Here is a 20,086-nt window from a genome sequence, read left to right on the forward strand (position 1 = left end):
GCTGCAACCTTCTGTAGGACTTGATAGTATGCACATTTGAGTCTGGCTCCTGGTTTACATTATCCCCATGTTTAGTAGACTATCTTGGGATTTAAAGAAGAAGTTGGAATTTGAAAAATTAGAAGGCACTTGATGTTTATTGAGCCATATGTTAAATATTATAAATATTATAGTCTAGAGACTCAGTAAAATGAATAATAAAAAAATTTGAGGGTCACTTCTAGGTATGATTTAACTAGGGATAAAAGAAAAAGAATTTCTTAATTTCCATTCATAATGCATCTATTTTTATTAAATAATATCCTCGAAATAATACTTTCAAGATTAGAAATGCAGCACAGGCACACCTTATGGGATTTTAAAATTGAACTTACTTGAAATGTATGACATAAATAAAAATATGAGTAACATCTCTCTGTGTGAGGCATCTGTAATACACATTCTTCTGAATCAAAACAATCATCAAATATTTCATAATTTTAAAGCTGGTTAGTGAATTACAAGTTTTGTTTTCCCGATTGTCACATAGAAGCTCTAGCTTAAGTAGTTAATACAAATTCTGGCCTGCAGAAGTTGTCTGTAATTATGAAAACTTAGAATTATTATCCCAGCCATAAAATACAATTACCCTGTACTGTTTTTCCTCTGCCCTGGAGCTGGCTGAACACCAAGTGTCCTACCACCCATGCAAGAGCTTGATTTTATTTATAGGAAAAGTTTCTAAGTAAGTTCCAATGTCTTCGATTTAAATTTTGCACAAGGTTTCAGTCTCTCTAGTTATTTAAAGTCTAAAAAGAACACTGAGCTGCTTTGAGAAAGGTGGTACATAAATATCCAATAATAATTATATATATTCACATACAGTATGTCATTTATAATTCTATAAAGCAGAGAAGGTAATGAAAGGTGCTCTATACTGTAAATCACTCAATCGATTGTAATCATATTGCAGCTCATCTCAAAGAGATAAAGACCTTCCACTCCTCTAAAATCCCTGTCAATATCCCAGCAGGCTGAAGAGAGGGGAAAGGAGGTCAGAAGAGGAAGGAGGGAAGGAGTCAAGGACAAAGAGTCACTTTTAATCTTCCGTTCATGGAGTTAACATGAATTTGACTGGATTCCCAGTGATATTTACAGTTTTCTCCCTAAGATGCATTTCTTTTCCACATGATACTTTTACAGCCTTTCAGTAAGTCCCTGATGCTCTGTGTTGGCCTTGATGGCATAGTTTGCTAAGTGCCAATGGTAGATACATAGTACTACGTAAGAAGACTTAGGGACTGAGTTTATAAGTAGCAAATGTCAATTCAACAGAAGTAATGCTGAAATATGTATCAAACAATAGAACTGAATTGATCATGAGCTAGCAAAAAAAAATTATATTGTACTTTGAAACAGCAGAAACACTGTAAAAGTCTTGTTACTATCTGCTATTGCCTTTAATGTAAAAAAGTATTCTCCTGTCCTCATCAACAGGGTAGGGCTGAGTGGAACCATTTTTTTAATGCATTTATTCATTCACCTCCATTCACTGTACAACAAATATTTGTTCCATATCTACTTTCTATGTGAATTTGTACTAGGTGTTGGGTATATGTTGAAAAATAAAACACAGCTCCTGACCTCAGGGATCCCCTAGTGTAGTTGAAGAGAGATGCAGGTACACAAGGGAGACATTTTAATACCTAAATTTTATTGAGCCATTATTAAGTGCCAGATGGGGTACTGAGTTTTTGTATTAAGTCTTCACAGTAGCCCTAAGGGGTAGATACTACTATTATCATTATTTCACAAATGAGTACCTGGAGGCTTCTCCCAGGGTCAAGCTAGCACATGAATACCTAGAACTTAAGCCTATATGTCTTGGAAGGCAAACCCAAAGCTCCTAAACACTGCACTGTCTTGAACTTACAATTCTACATAGTGAAAGAAGGTGCTGTTATTGAGGTGAGATCTAGGTTCAGTAGTAGGCACACATAAAGGCCTGATGGAGCCCGAAGACCAGACAGGGGCAAGCATGGAATAAAATTTGGGATGTAACCTTGAATTATCTGGAACAATGCTAATAAGCTTGGCTCCCCTACCTGGTGTGAAAGATGACATGACAACTTATATTTTTTATATTGAAGAAACTAATGGCCATGGAAATCTTTCTTTTACTGAAAAAAAATTTTTTTACAGTTTTATTGAGGGATGATTGATCAGCAAAAAATCCTGCACATACTTATTATATACAATTTGATGAGTCTAGACATGTGCATGCACCTGTGATACCTTCACAGTCAATATAATAAACACAGTCATCATACATTATTTTACTTAGTGTCATCTCCCTAGTGGTTCTGAGGCAGAAGTATTAATCTCCCACTCTTATGGATGAGTAAGCCAAGGCTCAGGGAGGTTGAGCACATATGCTGTGGTCACTGTCCACCAAGGGTCAGTTCTGAGACTGCACACAGATTTGTTTGCCCTCACACCCTAATCCATGTTACCCACTCCACTTTTCCAACTGTCTCTCAAGAGCACTCCAGTTTACATTATATACAGAGCTCAAATTCACTTGGTTGACAGTTATAAATTCACATGCAAATGTACTATTATTTCCTACATCCCAGCACATGCCGAACACTCTGTAATCCCATTATTAAACGTTTACTAGAAATGTGCTTCTGCCTGATGCACAACTGCCAGCCTCAATGTTTAATTAAACTAGATTTGTTTTCATTTTAATCACATTAGAGAAATGTGTTTTTCTCAGAGTTCAGTAGTGAAATCTTCAGATGCCTCCAAGTTTCTGAAAACTGTGTATCCCAGAGGAAGGGATGAGGGTATTACAACCCTATCCTTGCATAAAATATTTTAGGAGAACAATATTAATAACAGGTAAGATTGGGATACACTATTTGTTGTGGAATCTTCATAGCATCCTGGAAAGGGGTTCTATTAATATTACCATTTTAGAGATGAGAAAACTAAGACTGAGTGGTTAAGTAAACTACTCCAGTATTGCACAGCTAGTAGGTGGCAGAACCAGCGTTTGGATGTAGACAAGGAAACCCTGATACCTTTATTTAAATTAGAGATCATCAAAGCTTTTCCCCCAAAGGTCAAATAACAAGTAGCATAGGCTTTATAATCCTATGTTATAAATATAAATATTATATTTGGCTATTTAATAAACTTTAATATTAATATAAATATGATTTGCATGTCTTTGTTGCAGTTATTCAACTCTGCTGTTACAGTGCAAAACCTACTATAGACAATACATAAATGAATGGGCATGGCTTTATTCCAAGAAAGCTTGCTTTACAAAAGCCAGCTGTGATGAGCCAGATTTGCCCATTAGTTGTAGTTAGAAGGACCTCTGATTTAGATCACAGATAGTCGGAAGCCTACAGCTTCAAAAGTATTTGGAGGCCTACAGTTTTTACTAATTCATCAGCTTTATTTTGTGAATTGCCTTATCTCTGTTTGGAATAAAGAGAGCAAGAGAATGTCTAAGTGGATGATTGAAATCCCTAGAGACACACAGTATAGTACTACCCTGTATAGTGACATAGACGTACTGGTGAGGTTAATTCAGGACAAAGAAATAAAGGGATACAATACATAAGAGACACAGGCACTGCATTTACCTATAGGTAAAAATGACAACAAAACAGCTAAATACCATTTTTCCAATTCAACACCAAAGACATAGATTCAATTCTGTCTTCATTTACATTTTGCCATACCTTGCTTAGAGCAAGATTTGAAGATGACAAACAGAAAGCATTGTTTCTTTAGTTGTTACTTCTACTTAGTAAACTGTGGTGATTTAAATACACCCCTCTCTCCTAAAAAATAGTGCATACTTTTAAATTCAAGAATTATGATTAGCCACCCTAGTCTACTTCTCATAGCTCTTATGCATAAAGGTGCCAGCTGATGCCTCGCATTGATATTTTCTCCTACCCGCTCCGCGATATGTCTGTCTTCTAATTCTTAGAGAGCAGCCCCTTCATCATCTCAGCATTGGCTGTCCCCATCTTGCTGCTGAGAGCTTCCTGCTTGAGCTTCAGTTACATTTTCCAGCCATTGGTCTGCTGTTCTGAGGATGGACTAGCCCACTTTAGAAGTGGCTCAGCCCTCTTCCTGCTGTTGAGTTTTGGAGATTTTAGAATCAGATCCCCTGTTTATTAAAGCAGCAAGACCAGGCTATCAGGTTTTATAGATGTGCACATGCCTAAAAGAATGTACTGTTTAAAATAAATTTTGACCTACATCCTCCTATTCCCTACCACCCCTGGTAACCACTATTTTACTTTCTATGTATTTCCTTTTTTTTTTTTTTGGTTCCACGTGTAAGTGAAATTGTATAGTATTTTTTTTTTTTCCGTACAAACCTATAAACGATGAATAAGTCTAAAGAGCTAATGCACAGCATAAGGACTATATTTAATAATATCGTATTAATATTTTATATTGATAATTTGCCAAGAGAGTAGATTTCAGGTATTCTTACCACAAAGAAGGAAGGAAGGAAAGTGAGAGATATGATTACTATATGAGATGATGGGTGTGTTGCTTTGCTTAACTACAGTCAATTCACTGTTGATCAAGATTAAATATACCAAAACAGCATATATACCTTAAATATATACATTTTTTTAAAAGCAAAACTGAGGCACACTGGGTTTTTATTTACAAAATAGGAACCCCCTTTGCAGTTTGCTGACCACAATATTGACTACAATTAGGTCATTAAAGTTCTAACTACCAGAATAGAAAGCATATGCCACCAGATTTGGCTCTATAGCTCAAAAAAAGTGGCCACAGTTTTCTTAATCCTCTTTTTAAAAGGAAACAAACATAAATATTAAACTGTACAACTTAGGTTTTTGGAACTTTCTGACTTCATTGACTGCATATACATAACAGAAATATAAGTTATAATAAAATATAAGACATATACAGCATCCTTGACAAGCGTTGACTATAAATAATTTACTTTTATAACAAAAGAAAAATATTATTAACTTTTAAGCTTTTACTTAGAAATTTTTTTATTGAAACAAATATGATTTTATTAAGATATGTTTTATATTGGTGATTCTTTATTGGTCTCAAAGGGTGGATTTCCAAGTATAATTAAACAAAATGATATGTGGGAGGAAGAAGATTTCAGTGTCCTTGACAGAAAAATAAATCTAAGATAGATATAAATGTAAAATAAAGTAAATCTAAAATCTTAGACCGCCAAGGTTTAGAAATATTATTTCATTTTTATACCTGTATTAAACTGTTGTGAGGTGCTGTTTCAAATAAAATAAAAATTTATGCAAGTAAAATACAAGCTAAAATAGAACTAAAATGCTTTTAGACTTTCAAAATGAATAGCTGGATTATTTTATTGAATTTTCTCTGTGGTATGGGTATCACTGGAGCTCTAGAATTGGTAAAAAAGAAAGGCAGTCCACAGAAAGAAAATATATTGTTTTCAGGGAACAACTGCACTCTCCTGGAGGAGGCAAATCAAGTGAAATCTAATAGTCTTGCTTCATTTCGTGACTTTCTCCCACTATGACCTCAGAATTTTGAGCTTCAAGTAGGTCTATAAAGGGAATTTTGGAATACTCTTAATAGATCTGTTCTTGAAATAACTAAACTGAGTGAGGTGCTTTGCCAACACATTAACCGAGAGTCCTGACCAACCCTGATCCCAGACCTTCACCGACAATTCTCTTGTTTTATTTCCATTTTCAGTAGTTGTGCGTAATTCTTCTAAGAGACGTGTTCCAAGCCAACCTTCCTAGTGGTCTTGTTGAAATGAGATAGTGGCTGTAGGGATCTGTAATGAACACATAGGCCAAAACAATATTGAGCTATTCAGAAAGTAAATCTAGCTTATTCTGTGGCTGCATAATTATGTAACTGTAGCTTTCAGTCAGGTTACAGTGGGTTTGATTTTCTGATCAAATGAAACAATCGATATAATTGTACTTTGTTCCTCCCTCTTCTGGCTTTGATTCTTTGATTTGTGCCACTCTTCACTCTCATTCTTCCAGTGTCTCCCTACTCCACTGGCCTCTGCAGCTACTCAGAATGAGCAAGCTGTTGATGAAAGGGACCAAGAGTTTGAGCAATTACTGTATACTTTCATATTGCACTGCCATTTGGAAGTAAAGTCCTAATTGACATAGCCAAACTGTAGGGACAGAAGCAACTCTAATATCTGCTTTTCTTTGTTTACAGAAACTGCTTGAATTCTCCTCTAAAAGTACTCATTAAGCATGCTTCTCTATAAGTTTCTGTGGTAGAAACTGAATAATAGGATTGGAACCATTATTCAGTCAAACCACATTTAAATCCAACAGGTTAAGTAAAGAGGAAATCTACATATGTCTTTACTCACCGTGTTTAGTATATATCCTCTGTAATTCACAATCAAAAGTAAATCTTTGGATGGCCTTCTTGGGTTTTGGTTAGAGGAGAAATTTCAATCCTTGTTCAGAAGTCTAACTACTTGTGAGGATTCCAATTTGATTTTTAAAAGCCGCCACCCCTGATCATCAGAAATAAAAACATAAAACCAAGAAGACTGCAGACTTTTTTCTCACCTGTCCACCTCTTGTCCCAATTACACCTTATACTTACTAATGTTGTAAGTGCTTTTTGACAAGACAGCAATGGTACATCAATAGATACTGCCTGAACTTGAGTAGGCAAATCAAGTCACTCAAAGGGCTTCTTTTAATCTCTTGGATCATTATTGCAAAGATAAAAGCAGGGTTCTGAAGCAGTGAAATTCAAAGGAACCTAGTAATTAGAATGGTGAAAATAGTAGGTCACCTGGCCATTTCCCTGCTTGGTTCAGATGTTTCTATACAATACGGACTAGTTTAATTTTATTCGTCTAATTTAAAATGAGAGACTTTATCTTTCTTCCACCAAGATAATAGATCTGTCTGATTTCTCCTCTTTGACTTAAAATTTTTTTTCCTTCACATCTTTTATTATTAGGGATGTCAGCTGAAATTATTTTGAATAATTTCTTTAAATCATGGATTTTTTTTTCTTATATCTCACATCTAGGGGCTATTTCTTGTTGCAAGGTGCAAGGTTCTATGCCACATACAAAAGCATGCTTTCATTTGAGATATTTATAAAATCTCTCTATACACACATACCTAGCAATGGGAAAATATAAAAAATATTGCCTTTGCCCTAGCACATAGTTAATATTCAATGAACATCTTTAAATGTAAAATCACCTATAATCATTAGATATATATTTTTAATGTCATATTAATAGCTCAAAGAAGGAAGAGGCATTGCTATTTTATGTATATATCTCAAATGTTATAAAGGTTATAAGAACCTTATTGAACATCAAAAGCTTCAAAGCTAATAGTTTGTTGGGTACCTGCCTCTTTTGAGGTGGCCAATAGTTGTCAACTTTTTGAGTATTCTTGAACACTTAAGATTTGTCAGTGTTTGGTTTCATTGTGTGTTGAGAAGGGAATTATGGGAGTAGAATGGAGTAAAAGGCTTAAAAAAGAAAAAGCACTGCCTCTAAGGTGATTTCAATTTCACAGGAAAAAATACCTTAAGGACTAGCATTCAGTGCAGAGTAGTGGAATCTGGATGCCAGATAAGTATTTAACATTTGTGGATAATTTTGCATCATCATTCGGCTACTTTCTTAAAAGTGTTTTTTAAAAGCCCTAATTAAAAAAAAATGTAATTTGAGTCATGACATAACTATAAGTTACTTGTAATGATTGATTGTCACTTGAGTTGTAAATCACAGCATTTAGCAATGGTAGTTGTCCTTACTTTTGTTACCCCCTAAGTCCTTGGATCTTGATCATTTTTGGGTCTTTGCTCTAGAGTCTAGCTGCCATTCATATGCTAAAGAAATGCCACTCAAATATCAGCTATAACATCCTAGTGAAATGATTTCTCAACTCTTCTCAATGAGTTTAAAAAGGCTGCTTTTTGCTAATCTGTAAACTTTAAAAGGGGCTGAAGAGGCAGTAACTGCTTTTTAAAAGCCAAGGTTGCAGGCTGGGCACAGTGGCTCACACCTGTAATCCCAGCACCTTGGGAGGCCGAGATGGGTGGATCAGTGGAGCTCAGGAGTTCAAGACTAGCCTGGACAACATGGCAAAACCCTATCTCTACAAAAAATTTTAAAAAATTAGCCGGGTGTGGTGATACACGCCTTGGGAGGCTGAGGCAGGAGAATTGCTTGAGCGTAGGAGGTGATGGTTGCAGGGAGCTAAGATCCTGCCATTGGACACCAACCTGGGTGATGGGAGTGAAGCCCTGTCTCAAGACAAAGCAGAACAGAAAAACAAGTAAAGCCAAGGTTGTAAGGTAGAACTGGTGTTTTTTTTTTTTTTTTTGTCTAGTTTTGATCTTCTTTAATCAATGTTTGCTTTGTTTTCATTGTTGTGTGTTAGTTGGAAATGTGGAGGAGGAATGCCTTTCTAGTATAAGTACAGGTAAGGGTATTCATACCCTGCAGGGACATAAATGGTTCTGTTTTGTTTTGGAATTTTGGGTTAAGGATGGAAGTAAAGGCCCTGTTTGCTCAGAAAAAAAGAAGATAATCCTTCAATGGTCTTCATGAAATCTTGTATGGAATGAAAAATTCATTGATGGGGTGAGAGGTCTCAGTGCCAGAAAGTCTTACTATTAAATTCAGAATTCAGCCTGTTCTTACAGATCTTCTGTTTACTCCTCATCCAAACAGTGATGGAAAACGGTCAGATAAGTAGCTCCTTGTCCCTTTAGGGAGCTACTGAACTACTGTTACTGCCTTGGAGTCAATCCCCACCTCATTCCCTTCCTTTTCCATAGTCTAAGTCTAGAATCAAGGATCGGAGAAGCATCAACACATGCATCACCCTTTCTCCAATTTTCCTTCCCTTTCCCAGCTCCTCAGCCTTACCCTTTCCCTCTCCTCTCAGGAACTGCACTATTGCATCTCTTCTTTTGGATTTGGTAATTCTTTCCTTAGGAAGAGGAACAGGGCTAAGGATAGGGAACAGGGCTAAGGATAGGTAACAGGGGCCGAGCTGTCCATGTCTCCATCCGTGGACCCTTAAGGCTTTTACCCACAAACCCCTTTGACTCTGGAGACTGCAACAGAGCTGCTTCTCTCCTCCTGCTGAGCCTTGATGGAAACACTCATAGGAGAGGGTCCTTCTTTTACCCACTCTCAGATCCCCGTTCTTCCTGAATCTCCTGACTTCCTGGCTATATCATTTACATTCGTTGCATAGCAAACCACTCCAAAACTTTGTTGTTTATTGGCTCACATTTCCATGGCTCATGTGGGTGTTTATTCTCTTGTGGGTTAGCTTGGATGGAGCTAGATGATCTTGATGGCCTCATGCACTCCTCTGGGCCCTCAGCTCAGATGGCTGAGTAGGTTCACATGGTTGGGTTTCTTTTTTTCTCATGGAAGAGGAGAGCCCAGACCGGCCTTCTTGACATTGCAATCTCAGGTGTAGGCAGCAGGCAACGGCAAGCATTCATACACCAATGGCTCTTCGAGCCTCTGCTTATATCACATTTGCTAGTGGGTCATATGCCCAAGCAAGTCCCACAGTATCGAGACCAGCTCAGCCACAGAGACCCCCACCCAGGCAGTGCTCAAGGAATTAAGAAGCAGACAACCCAGATGGGGGGCCAGCAGCCTTCTGAGCGGAGAGCCTCAGAGGGCTGGTAGCATTCTGGGCTGAAGAGCCTCAAGCCGACTCTAACCCACGTATTTATTCTCTCTAAACAGGTGATGATTATTGACAAACAGATGTTCGATATTTTCTCATAACACAAATATAAACCAGGTAGGCAGCTGGTGCCTGCTTACCCCTGATCACAGACAAACTAAAAAGTATTCTCCACAAGGGAGCCACAGGGACAGGGTCACATATCCCATGCTTAAAGAATTGTTTTAACCAGTATGTGATTATTTATATAATGTCTTGCCACTTTAGAATGCCCCAAATAGTTTTCCACTTGGTGGGTGGGGGGTGGTTAGGTTTTCCTTGCCATCGTTCTTCCTAGAAAACAGTATATTCTATTATACACTCAGCGTTTCTCGGCAATCATACACTTAACATTTCTCAACACCACAGCCCACCCAGAACCTAAGAGTGAAAAGATAGATTCAAACTCTCATGAGAGGAGTAATAGTCTCACTGCCAAGAGGCAAAGATTTTGAAATGGGATTGTAGCTGTTTTTTTCAATTTAACACACTGGAAAAGAAGAAAGGCTCTCATGTTTCCCTATTAAACTTTCTCCTTCCAACCCTGATGCAGGTCTCCAGCTGAGGTTGGGAACCAGTGACTTTTACTAAGTGATTGTCCCTTCTTTTCTTTAGGACATGACTTTTTGAAATTAGTCTTGATTCTTTCTGCCATATCCCAAGATTTCCAATTTTTTTTTCTGTTTTTCTCTGCATATCTGATCATTTTGCTTTAAGTCAAGCTAATTGATTTTTAAAAAATTAAATGCCTATTTAAAAATTATCCTCATTCATGTTCCCTCTGGATGCTTTCAAATAGTTTATTTGCCTTTGCTTTTGGCACTTAAGATCTATCAGTGTTATTTACAAAACATGTTATATTTGTATAGGGTATGTTCTCCGTTTCCTCTTTTCTTTTAACTAAGATACTTACGTTATAAAACGGCCCCCATGCTGATCCATACTTTTCTCTAGACATTTCTCTGAGCTCAGTGCTTTGTTGTTTATCATTATCCTTTGTAGCCAGATTTGAGGCCATGTTGCAGTTCTCAGAAACAAATCAATTTGAATTAATTTGCCAAGTAGAGTTAACGAGGCATTGTATGAATTCAAGATATACTATAACTATTGCATTCCCTGAGGTTATTTCTTCTCTGGGAAAATTTTGATTCTTGTATCACATTTTAATAGTGTATATCTGACCTTTGAATCTTGCACTAAATGATACATGGCTACCAGCTGGTTTAATTTTTGAAAAGCCTGAAAAATTCTATGCAGCTGAACAAACAGGAGCATAGACAATTCTTTAATTAATAACTTTATGGGGAGAGAGTTGTCTTCAAGATCGATACTCTCTGATGCTTACCTGTGCTAGGAATTCTTTGTCTAATGATGTTCTAAGCAGAAGTTTGAGAAACATCAAAATAGGGAAAATATATTTCTTAGATGGTCTTTGAGGTCTCCACAACCTGAAAATTATGGACCCCTTCTCTCAAATTATAAGCTGTAAATCCCAGCAAACTCTATTCCCAGAAACTGTTTTTGTTTAATTATAAGCTGGGAAAGCATTTACTCTAAGAGGGACCTCAGTGATTACCCGAAATTCCTTCACTCCCTAAATGGACATCCACATCTGTCATGAACATATTCTTTAGGAAAAAGAATTTCCTTCAAACTATAAAGACCAATTTAAACAAAATAAATTAGAAAATTAAATCTCCTCTCACCCCTCACACAGGTGAGGAAATGGTAATAGAGTTCTTCAAAGAGAACTCTAACTTCTGGGTCTTAGATGAGTAACATTACAAGTGCTTAAGGAACTTGAATTCTAAGCCCTTTAATGTTTGCTCAGAATAGAAAAGCAGTTTGGGAAAAGTCCTAAATTTTACATCGTATAATAGAATGGATCTCTTAAACTTGGGACTGATATATCAGACTTCTCCAGTGTTTCATTTGACCAAAAAGTTGGTACACATTTAGCTAGATTTAACAAAGAATATGGTGATGGCTCAGAACTAACCTGGGCTCATGAAAAAAAAAAAAAACAAAAAACAAAAAACTTGTGCACACTAGTGTAACTTTCTCTTGGATAGCAATAGCAAATTGGCAGGTGAGGAGAATATTATAAATATTGTGCACAGTGTATCTTCATTTCCCTAAAGAACTATACTGTGATGTACAGAGAACTATGAAGGGATCCTAGAGACCTGCCTGTGTGGTCCAATAGTTAAAGCTTTCTGATTATACTGTATCTATTGCTGTGTAACAAGTTACCTCATCAAGTTAGAGGTAAACTTAAATAATAAAAGTAACATTTATGATCTCACAGATTCTATAGGTCAGAATTTGATAGCAGCTTCGCCGAGTGATTCTGGCTTAAGGTATCTGATGCGTTGCAGTTGGTATGAACTAGGGCTGCAGTCATCTGCACAGCGGAAGATTACCTGGAAATATTTTCAAATCTTTCACTCACATGGATGTTGACTGGAAGCATCAGTTACTCTCTGGCTCAGTTCCTTGCCTTAGTAGGTTTCTGTAGAACTTCTTCAGTGTCTTCAGGACATGACTCTAGCTTGCTCGAAATGAGTGGTCTGAGAGAGAGAGAGAGAGAGCACCTCTTACGACTTAGTCTCTAAGACCACACGCTGTTGCTTCTACCATATTTTACTCTGTAGAATCAAGTCACTAAGTCCAGCCCACATCCAAGGTTGGAGAATCAAGCCTCGCCTCTTACACAGAGGAGTTTCAAAGTATTTTCAGATATTTCATAGCTCCATCATAATCTTCCTGTTCAGGGACTAGAATGAATGCACAAAAGATATGCTTATTAAATTTGCAGGTAACAGAGAGCTAAGAGAGGTATCTCCTACCAAACACAAAAATCTTAAAGGTAAACATTTTCTTATCATGTTTGAATACTGTTATGAAACAAAAAGAATACATTTAATGAGATGATTAAATACCTGTTTGAAGTTCATAAAGTGTGTTGCATGAATGCAACATGGCACAATTTTTGGGGGAAGCCATTCAACTAGAAACTGTCTTGAGTTGTAGCTGGAAACAAGCTGAATAATGTGGTCCTGTTATGACATGGTTGTTTAAGCAACTGTTGAAAATCAGTATACTAGCCAGGTCTCCTGTGGGTGGTGACTGGAACAGTGATTGTTACTTTTAGATCTTTTGGGAATAATAAGTTCATTCTTAATCATGGGGTTCAAGGTTGGTCTGAAATGCCTATAATTTATAAACACCGGCAATTCTATAGGATCTAAATGGAAGGATTACTATGGCGTAAGTTTATTGAGCACCAGAGATATTAATAATGGCATGACTTTCCTGTTCACAGGATGAAAATGCTCCTGTGTTATGCAGTGAAATTGTCCTCCCACACCTCTCTGTCCTCTGAGCTGTGTGGGGACCCCACATGTGTATGTTAAAATGAACACATTTTTTAAAAAGTCAAATATTCTGACATTCTGGCTTCAAAAACATTGAGTTTGATGTTCTCTCCTTTGACATAAAAAAACACAACCAACCATGAGAGGAATGAAAGGAGATGGGGATGGGGAGTGGGAGGAAGAGGGTAGATAGAAATGAAAGGAAGGAATGACACTTCAGAGAAGCGGAGATCACACAGAGGGTGGACATGCGGGAAGACATGGATCACGGGGAAGAGGGAGCCCCAAAATAACACTGTGGCTTCTGCAACAAGGAGGAAATAAGTGATAAGAGGAAAGGCACCCGGGGAAATCTTGAAGGGATCATATGTCAAACAGCTGAAGAGCAAACATTAAAGCTGTATTTTGAAAAGGATATTTGAAAATGTTTGACACCAAAAATTCTGTAGGGAAGCCATTCTTGTGGAGTTTGCCTTCTTTTTAATTTAACTCTTCTGAATCAGGTACTCGTTATAATAATAACAACAAATCATATATTGAGGGCTTATTATGTACCACACATTTGCAAACTGCTTTACATATATTTCCTTTGAATTCTCAGAGCAATCCCATGTTGCGGTTATTATTAGGATCCCCTTTTAAATATGAAGAAACTGGCCAGACATGGTGACTCATGCCTGTAATCCCAGTACTTTGGGAGGCTGAGGTGGGCGGATCATCTGAGGTCAGGAGTTTGAGACCAGCCTGACCAACAAGGTGAAACCCCATCTCTACTAAAAATACCAACAAATTAGCCAGTTGCGGTGGCATATGGCTGCAGCTACTCGGGAGGCTGAGGCAGGAATATCATCACTTGAACCCAGGAGGTGCAGTTTGCAGTGAGCTGAGATCCATTGCACTCCAGCCTGGGCAACAGAGTGAGACTTCATCTCAAAATAAATAAATAAGAAGAAACTGAAGCTTAAAATGCTCTAAGTCATGGCTACAACTAAGCATATTTACCAGAAAGGAGATAGACAAAATTCAGACATTGAAATCAACTACTGTAGCATCAGTGCATATTTCAGAATTATAGAAGGGAAAAAAGTGACAACAGTTGAAGAAGGAAAGCACATTTTATAGTCAGTTTATGTTTTATTAACTTACAACATGGCATTTGTGAGAGGGGCTCTTAAATAAAAAAACTGGTGCCAGGTTGACTTGGCATGCTGAAGAAAGTTTGATTTGAAGTTGCTTGAAAATATTCTCTTAAATTATAGGAAGGAATAAAGATTTTGCAATCACCTGAGCCTAGTTTTAAAAATCGAACTGTGATTGAAGGTATCCTTGATGGATGAGGAGAAATCCCAGGAGAAATGAGCTTCAGGAATTGAGTTACAAATAGCCTCAAAATACAGAGAAAGGAGATTAGTGATTAGTTGTAATTATTAGAGATTAGTTGTAATTATTGCATTAAGGTAAATCATTTTAGTATCATAATACCTCAGCAGAAATGGATATTCGATTTGTTTAGGGTATGAAAGAGAAGTCTAATATTAACATGTATGCAAAAAACATGTATATTTGACCAGTAACAAAGGTCAAGGAATAGGGACATGATCATTTGGACAGCTGGATGTAATACACCAGGGTTACATCTGTAGCATGGTTCCATTCCATTCCATGGTCTGTAAGATATTTGGACATGATAGGCTGCATACAGTGACTCACACCTGTAATCCTAGCACTTTGGGAGGCCGAGGCAGGCAGATCATGAGGTCAGGAGTTCGAGACCAGCCTGGCCAACATAGTGAAACCCCGTTTCTACTAATAATACAAAAAGTAGCCAGGCATGGTGGCGTGTGCCTATAATCCCAGCTACTTGGGAAGCTGAGGCAGGAGAATCGCTTGAACCCAAGAAGCAGAGGTTGCAGTGAGCCAAGATTGCACCACTGCACTCCAGCCTGGGCAATAGAGTAAGACTCCATTAAAACAACAACAACAACAACAACAAAACAGATATTGGGACCTGATAACTAAATGTCTAAAGGTTCATCAGTGAGAGAACATAGGCAGAGGCTAGAGCTCAGTGACAATAGCGAGACTGAAAAAGGTTTTAGAAGGCTCTCTGGGCAAGGATGTACCCTCACTCCCTTCCCCATGCTGTTTAAGCCTCTTTACTGGGAGAAATAACTTACATTTCTAAGCCTTAGATAAGTGTTAGGGAAAGATCCTAAGAATTAAATTAAATTAAAGACTCTCTCAATTCCCAACCTTTTTTGTCTCCCCACAAGCCAAGCCCTTTCCTGAGTTATTGCATTTAATTTGGATAAAATCATGCAACACAGATAATACTTTCTTTTTTAATAGATGGAGACACCAAGACTCATCTAAAATAAATAAATTGCCCAAGTTCACAAAACTGATAAATATCTGATTGGACTTGATTCAAAGTTTGACTCCATATCCAATGTTCTCTTCACTCATTTTTGGGCCATCTTTGCTTAAACAGTTCGACTAGCACAGCCTAGAGTTGGTAAATCCATACTACAACTTTAATTTAGAAAAGAAATGATACCGTCTTCCCATGTATATTTGACATTATCAGAACATATCCAGAAGACACTTAGAGGTGCGCTTTATCAGCCAACTCAGTGTATGCCGGGATGATTTGCACTTCTTTCCAGGGTCTCCCGGGCTCAAGGAACCACTTAAAAAGCTCCCTTACTTAATATTGCCCTTGTGCTCTGGGTCTATTAATTTACTTCCCCCAAGCAGATCAGTTTTCTCTTCCAAGACATTTTTCTCTTCCAAGACATTAATTTATTTACCTTGGCACATTAAAGGATCAAGGCTCACAACATATAAATAGTTCTTTTTTCTTCTACCCCAAAGGCGTGTAGTGAGGATGAATGAGATGGTGCTTATATAATTGCATTTTGAGCTCCTTGGTCGAAAGACACTTCATAAATACAAGATATTCGTTCTTTGCTGAGATCCATCTATCACTTACAAGTGGCCAAACGTTCTGGATACCCTTTGGGTGCGCAACACCTCGCTCTCTGACTCTATTGGTCTGGGACAATGCCAGAAATGTGGCTAGAGCCAACCCCAGAGTTTCCGGAGTTCCCTTCTTTTAGTGTGATATATTTTGTTTGAAACTTAGAAAGTGTTATTGGTGAAAGACACATGGCAAGAACCTCTAAACTGCCCTACTACTTGAGGGCAGCAGTACGGCTACATTGATTTTCTTTTGCCTCTGGCTCTGATACACAGCATTTGTTCTTTGATTGTTCAGTAGACCCACAGTCTGATTTTTTAGTGTCAACAAAGCAATAAAGTTTTTTTCTTTTATTTTGGTGCTCAAGACAAAATTCAAAAATACCTTTGGCATTCATTTTGCACAGATGAATGTTGTTAGGATATTCCTATTAGCATGTCCACATGCTTGACAACATTTCAGGTGGTATTAATAGTCTACCTGCAAGAAAGTGCTTTCTGCCTGCCTGGTGCAAATTGGCAGAACCTTTAAGCCACTCTTTCTCAACTTAGCAGCAGTATATCATCATTCCTGTGGCTGGACCAAGAAATCACATTTGTCAATGCCTGAATTGCTCTTTTACTTTCAGTGGTTTTAGAAATCCACTTTGTTTTGGAAATGGGCTTAGCTGACTGTATTTTAGAAGATACAGAAATATATAATGTGGTAAGAGATTTAAGGGATATTTGGGATGTTACATTTTCTATGGTCAGTTGATCTTTGCAAAAGGACTTTTGTGGGATCAAGTAGAACGGGGTCATCTTTTGAATGAAGGACTGATAAGGAAGTGAGACAGGGAACTGCACCATGGAACTAATGTGCTTGCTTCTGAGCCTTAGAAAAGTCATATTAATAATAATAGTTTAAATATGCTGTACTCCCTATTATTCCATACTAAGTCCTATGGCAAATTGAGAAATGGGGAAACTGAGGCCAGGTGACTTGCCCGAGATCACACAGCTAATAAAGTTAGAACTCAAAACCAGGTTTGTCTCCAGAGCCCATCATTTTAACTTCCATGCTGTATTGATGATGGCTTTAAGAGTATTAGTATACCTTCTAATAAGTAGGACCCATGTTTGGACCAATAAAGTGGAAGCCCATGTTCCATGCTGTACAAAAGTTCTATGTTTCAGTTTTTCACTTGAAATACTTTTATTCCTTTGAGACTGTTAACAAATTTTGAGTCTCACCTTAAAGAGGGATTGATGTCTACTGGGGCCTACTCAATTTGCTTTCCGTGTCTTTCCCTTTTATCCTAAGTGGATTCACCCAAAGTGGGAAAGGGGAAGTTAGAGTGTAAAGGTTGGAACTATGAACCAGTTGGGCTTCAGTACTTTGACCTCAAAACAGTCTGTTCTTCAGAATATTATAATTCCACAGTGCACGTGCATGTTGTTCACGTCTCCAGGAGTTGAAATGCTTGATATTAGAGCCAATGGTCCAAATGAAAATGACCAGAGGAGGCCAAGTGTGTAACATGCTCAATCCCTAATCAAAAATATATGGGAATAAACCCACATATATTTATTTTAAGTACAATAAAATGTGACTAAGATTTTTTCTAAAATCCAGTCCCATAGACGTGTCGGATCCACAGAAGTAATTCAAGAACTATTTATTTGAAGATCTCTTTGTGCAAGTTATAGATTTCTCAGTGTGATTAAGAAATGACATTATTACATTTTTTGTCTAATTAGCGATGCACGTATGCCTCCTTTTAATTATATGATGATGTTTACTATGCATAAGGCCATTCTTTCTTAAGTATAGCCATCACTTTCTGTTGAAGAACTGATTTCACTCTTTGTTTAACTGTACATACATACTTGTTGCTATATGAAATGTACAACTGAATATCCTTAAAGATTTAATAAGAATGTATATGAATTTGGTAGGGTTTGTTCAGCTTTTAGAGTAGCCCTGTATATAAGGATACTTATATTTAGAAGGCTGTTTGCTCTTCAAAGTAGCAAAGAACTCATTCTCATGCACATGTTTCTAAAACAGTTTTTACTAATGTTTGAGATAAATTAAAATAAAAACCAGAACATGAAAAGAGACTAAGAACAATGTTAATGCGGCAATTTAAACAAATTTGGTTTTCCAAATGACCTTCCATCTTTCACAACTTTTGATAGCATTCAAGATTGCTATCCTTAGTGCCAGATACTATCAGTCTGGTGTGGAAAACTTAAAACTTTTTTCTAAATGTCTTTAAAGCCGAGGTGGAGAAGAATGACTCCCTGTCACTTTCAGAAGGGTCTAAGGTTGAATCATGGCCATGCTGTCCTTCCCCATGTCACTCACTGCTATCTCCTTTCCTAGCCTGCACCATGCCCCCAGATTATCTTCTATGGTGCTTTACATTTGAAAGAGAGTAGACGATGGGGGTGGGGATGCTTAGGAGGGCCAAGAGCCTTATGTATTTGGAGGAAGTAAATTAATACAGCTTCTTAATTTGGTGCATATTAAATTCTGAAAAATTGGAATTTTAGTTACTTCTGATTTTGCCCTGCATTTTGCTAAGAATATTTAGCTTTATGCTTGCTATTGGTTTCACTAATCTATTCCACAGTGAGTAGAATGAAGGTCATTACTGTACTTAATGTGTAGCCAACAATGGCAGATAGATATAGAAAACCCAAAGTCATAGAATATATTCAGGGCAGATCTGGCGCAAGCCAATAACCATTTCTCAGTATGTTATTCTGTTGTGTCTAAACCCCTGGAGGATGAATGACATCCTTTATGAGATCTCACCTGTAGGGTAGGATTATGAGTTACAGATGTAGGTTTTTTTCAAAAACGTACACGTCCTTTTTCCATGAAAACATCTAAAAATCTTACCCAAACTTAATTTTGAATGAATAGAATTTTTTACCAAGATCTACCAAGGAAGAGGATTATAATGATCTCTAATGAGTAGCTATTTTAACAGGTTAAACTAACTTCTTTCATCATGGGCTTATTGAAGCACCAAGAAATTAAGTTGCCTTTCTGTTTTCCCTTCTTGCCTCCCCTCTGTATTTTTTTTTCTATGAGAAATAATATTTTGAGGAAAATTTTAAATTGTCCACTGCAATTCAAAACTGTTAATTGTATTTTATTTCTTGATATATTAGTATGTTATACCCTGAACCAGCCAGATATGGTCCCAAAGTGTAGGCTAGAAGCAGATCCATAGTTGCCTCTTATGAGTTTTCATTTTTTAAATTCCTGATAGTAAAGATAGATAAGAGTCAGCTTCTTAGAATAATTTGTCTATATGAGAAGTGAATGGGGAACCTTGGGAACGTCCTCCAGTATTGCTACCCGTTACCCATCCTGCACCCCACCCCCACAACACAGAAGGTAGGTACCAGTGTATTCTCATGTGGAATCTTCTCAGCCAGTAATAACTCCCATGTGGAGATGGCCTTACAATTGAAATGCTTTAGCATGCCCCTATTCATTTGGGCTGACGCTATATGCAATTCTAATATTCTTGATGGCTTTTAGACTTCTTTTTAAATTGTTTCCAAGCCACCTGCTTTGAGATTTTTCTTTCATTTTTAATATTGGTAATTTGGAATGGAGTTCCCCAAGTTGCAATATAGACCTATGAATCAAAAGTAATGAATTACAATTCACTAATTTCTGCTAGATCAATGTGAGGTTGGTTGATGAGATAGAACAGTTCCCAAGGCATGGCTTCATTATTTTGTTATTTGAAGCATATTCATTAAGGGTATATCTCCACAGCACCACTCTCCAAGTCTGTCCTAATTATGGAAACCATTCAGGAGTGGTAATAACAGTTATGAAGGAGGAGGGGGCATACTGGCAGTTAAAATCATGATGTTGGAGCCTTGAAACTAATTAGATATTTCATGCTTGGCAGAAGTATTCCTAACAGGCTTTATGAATGGATGCTTGTTCAGGAA

General features: G+C 37.4%; 1 protein-coding gene across 32 annotated transcripts in view; it reads left to right on the top strand.

The window, feature by feature from the left end:
* NRXN3 (neurexin 3) overlaps positions 1-20,086 on the top strand; it is a 1,680,301-nt gene that overhangs the window by 1,496,500 nt on the left and 163,715 nt on the right. The window lies entirely within an intron of this gene.

This window comes from Aotus nancymaae, unplaced genomic scaffold (assembly GCF_030222135.1).
Source record: "Aotus nancymaae isolate 86718 unplaced genomic scaffold, 86718_ANA_hifiasm-v0.15.2.pri h1tg000011l, whole genome shotgun sequence".
In the NCBI taxonomy this organism is placed as follows: Eukaryota; Metazoa; Chordata; class Mammalia; order Primates; family Aotidae; genus Aotus; species Aotus nancymaae.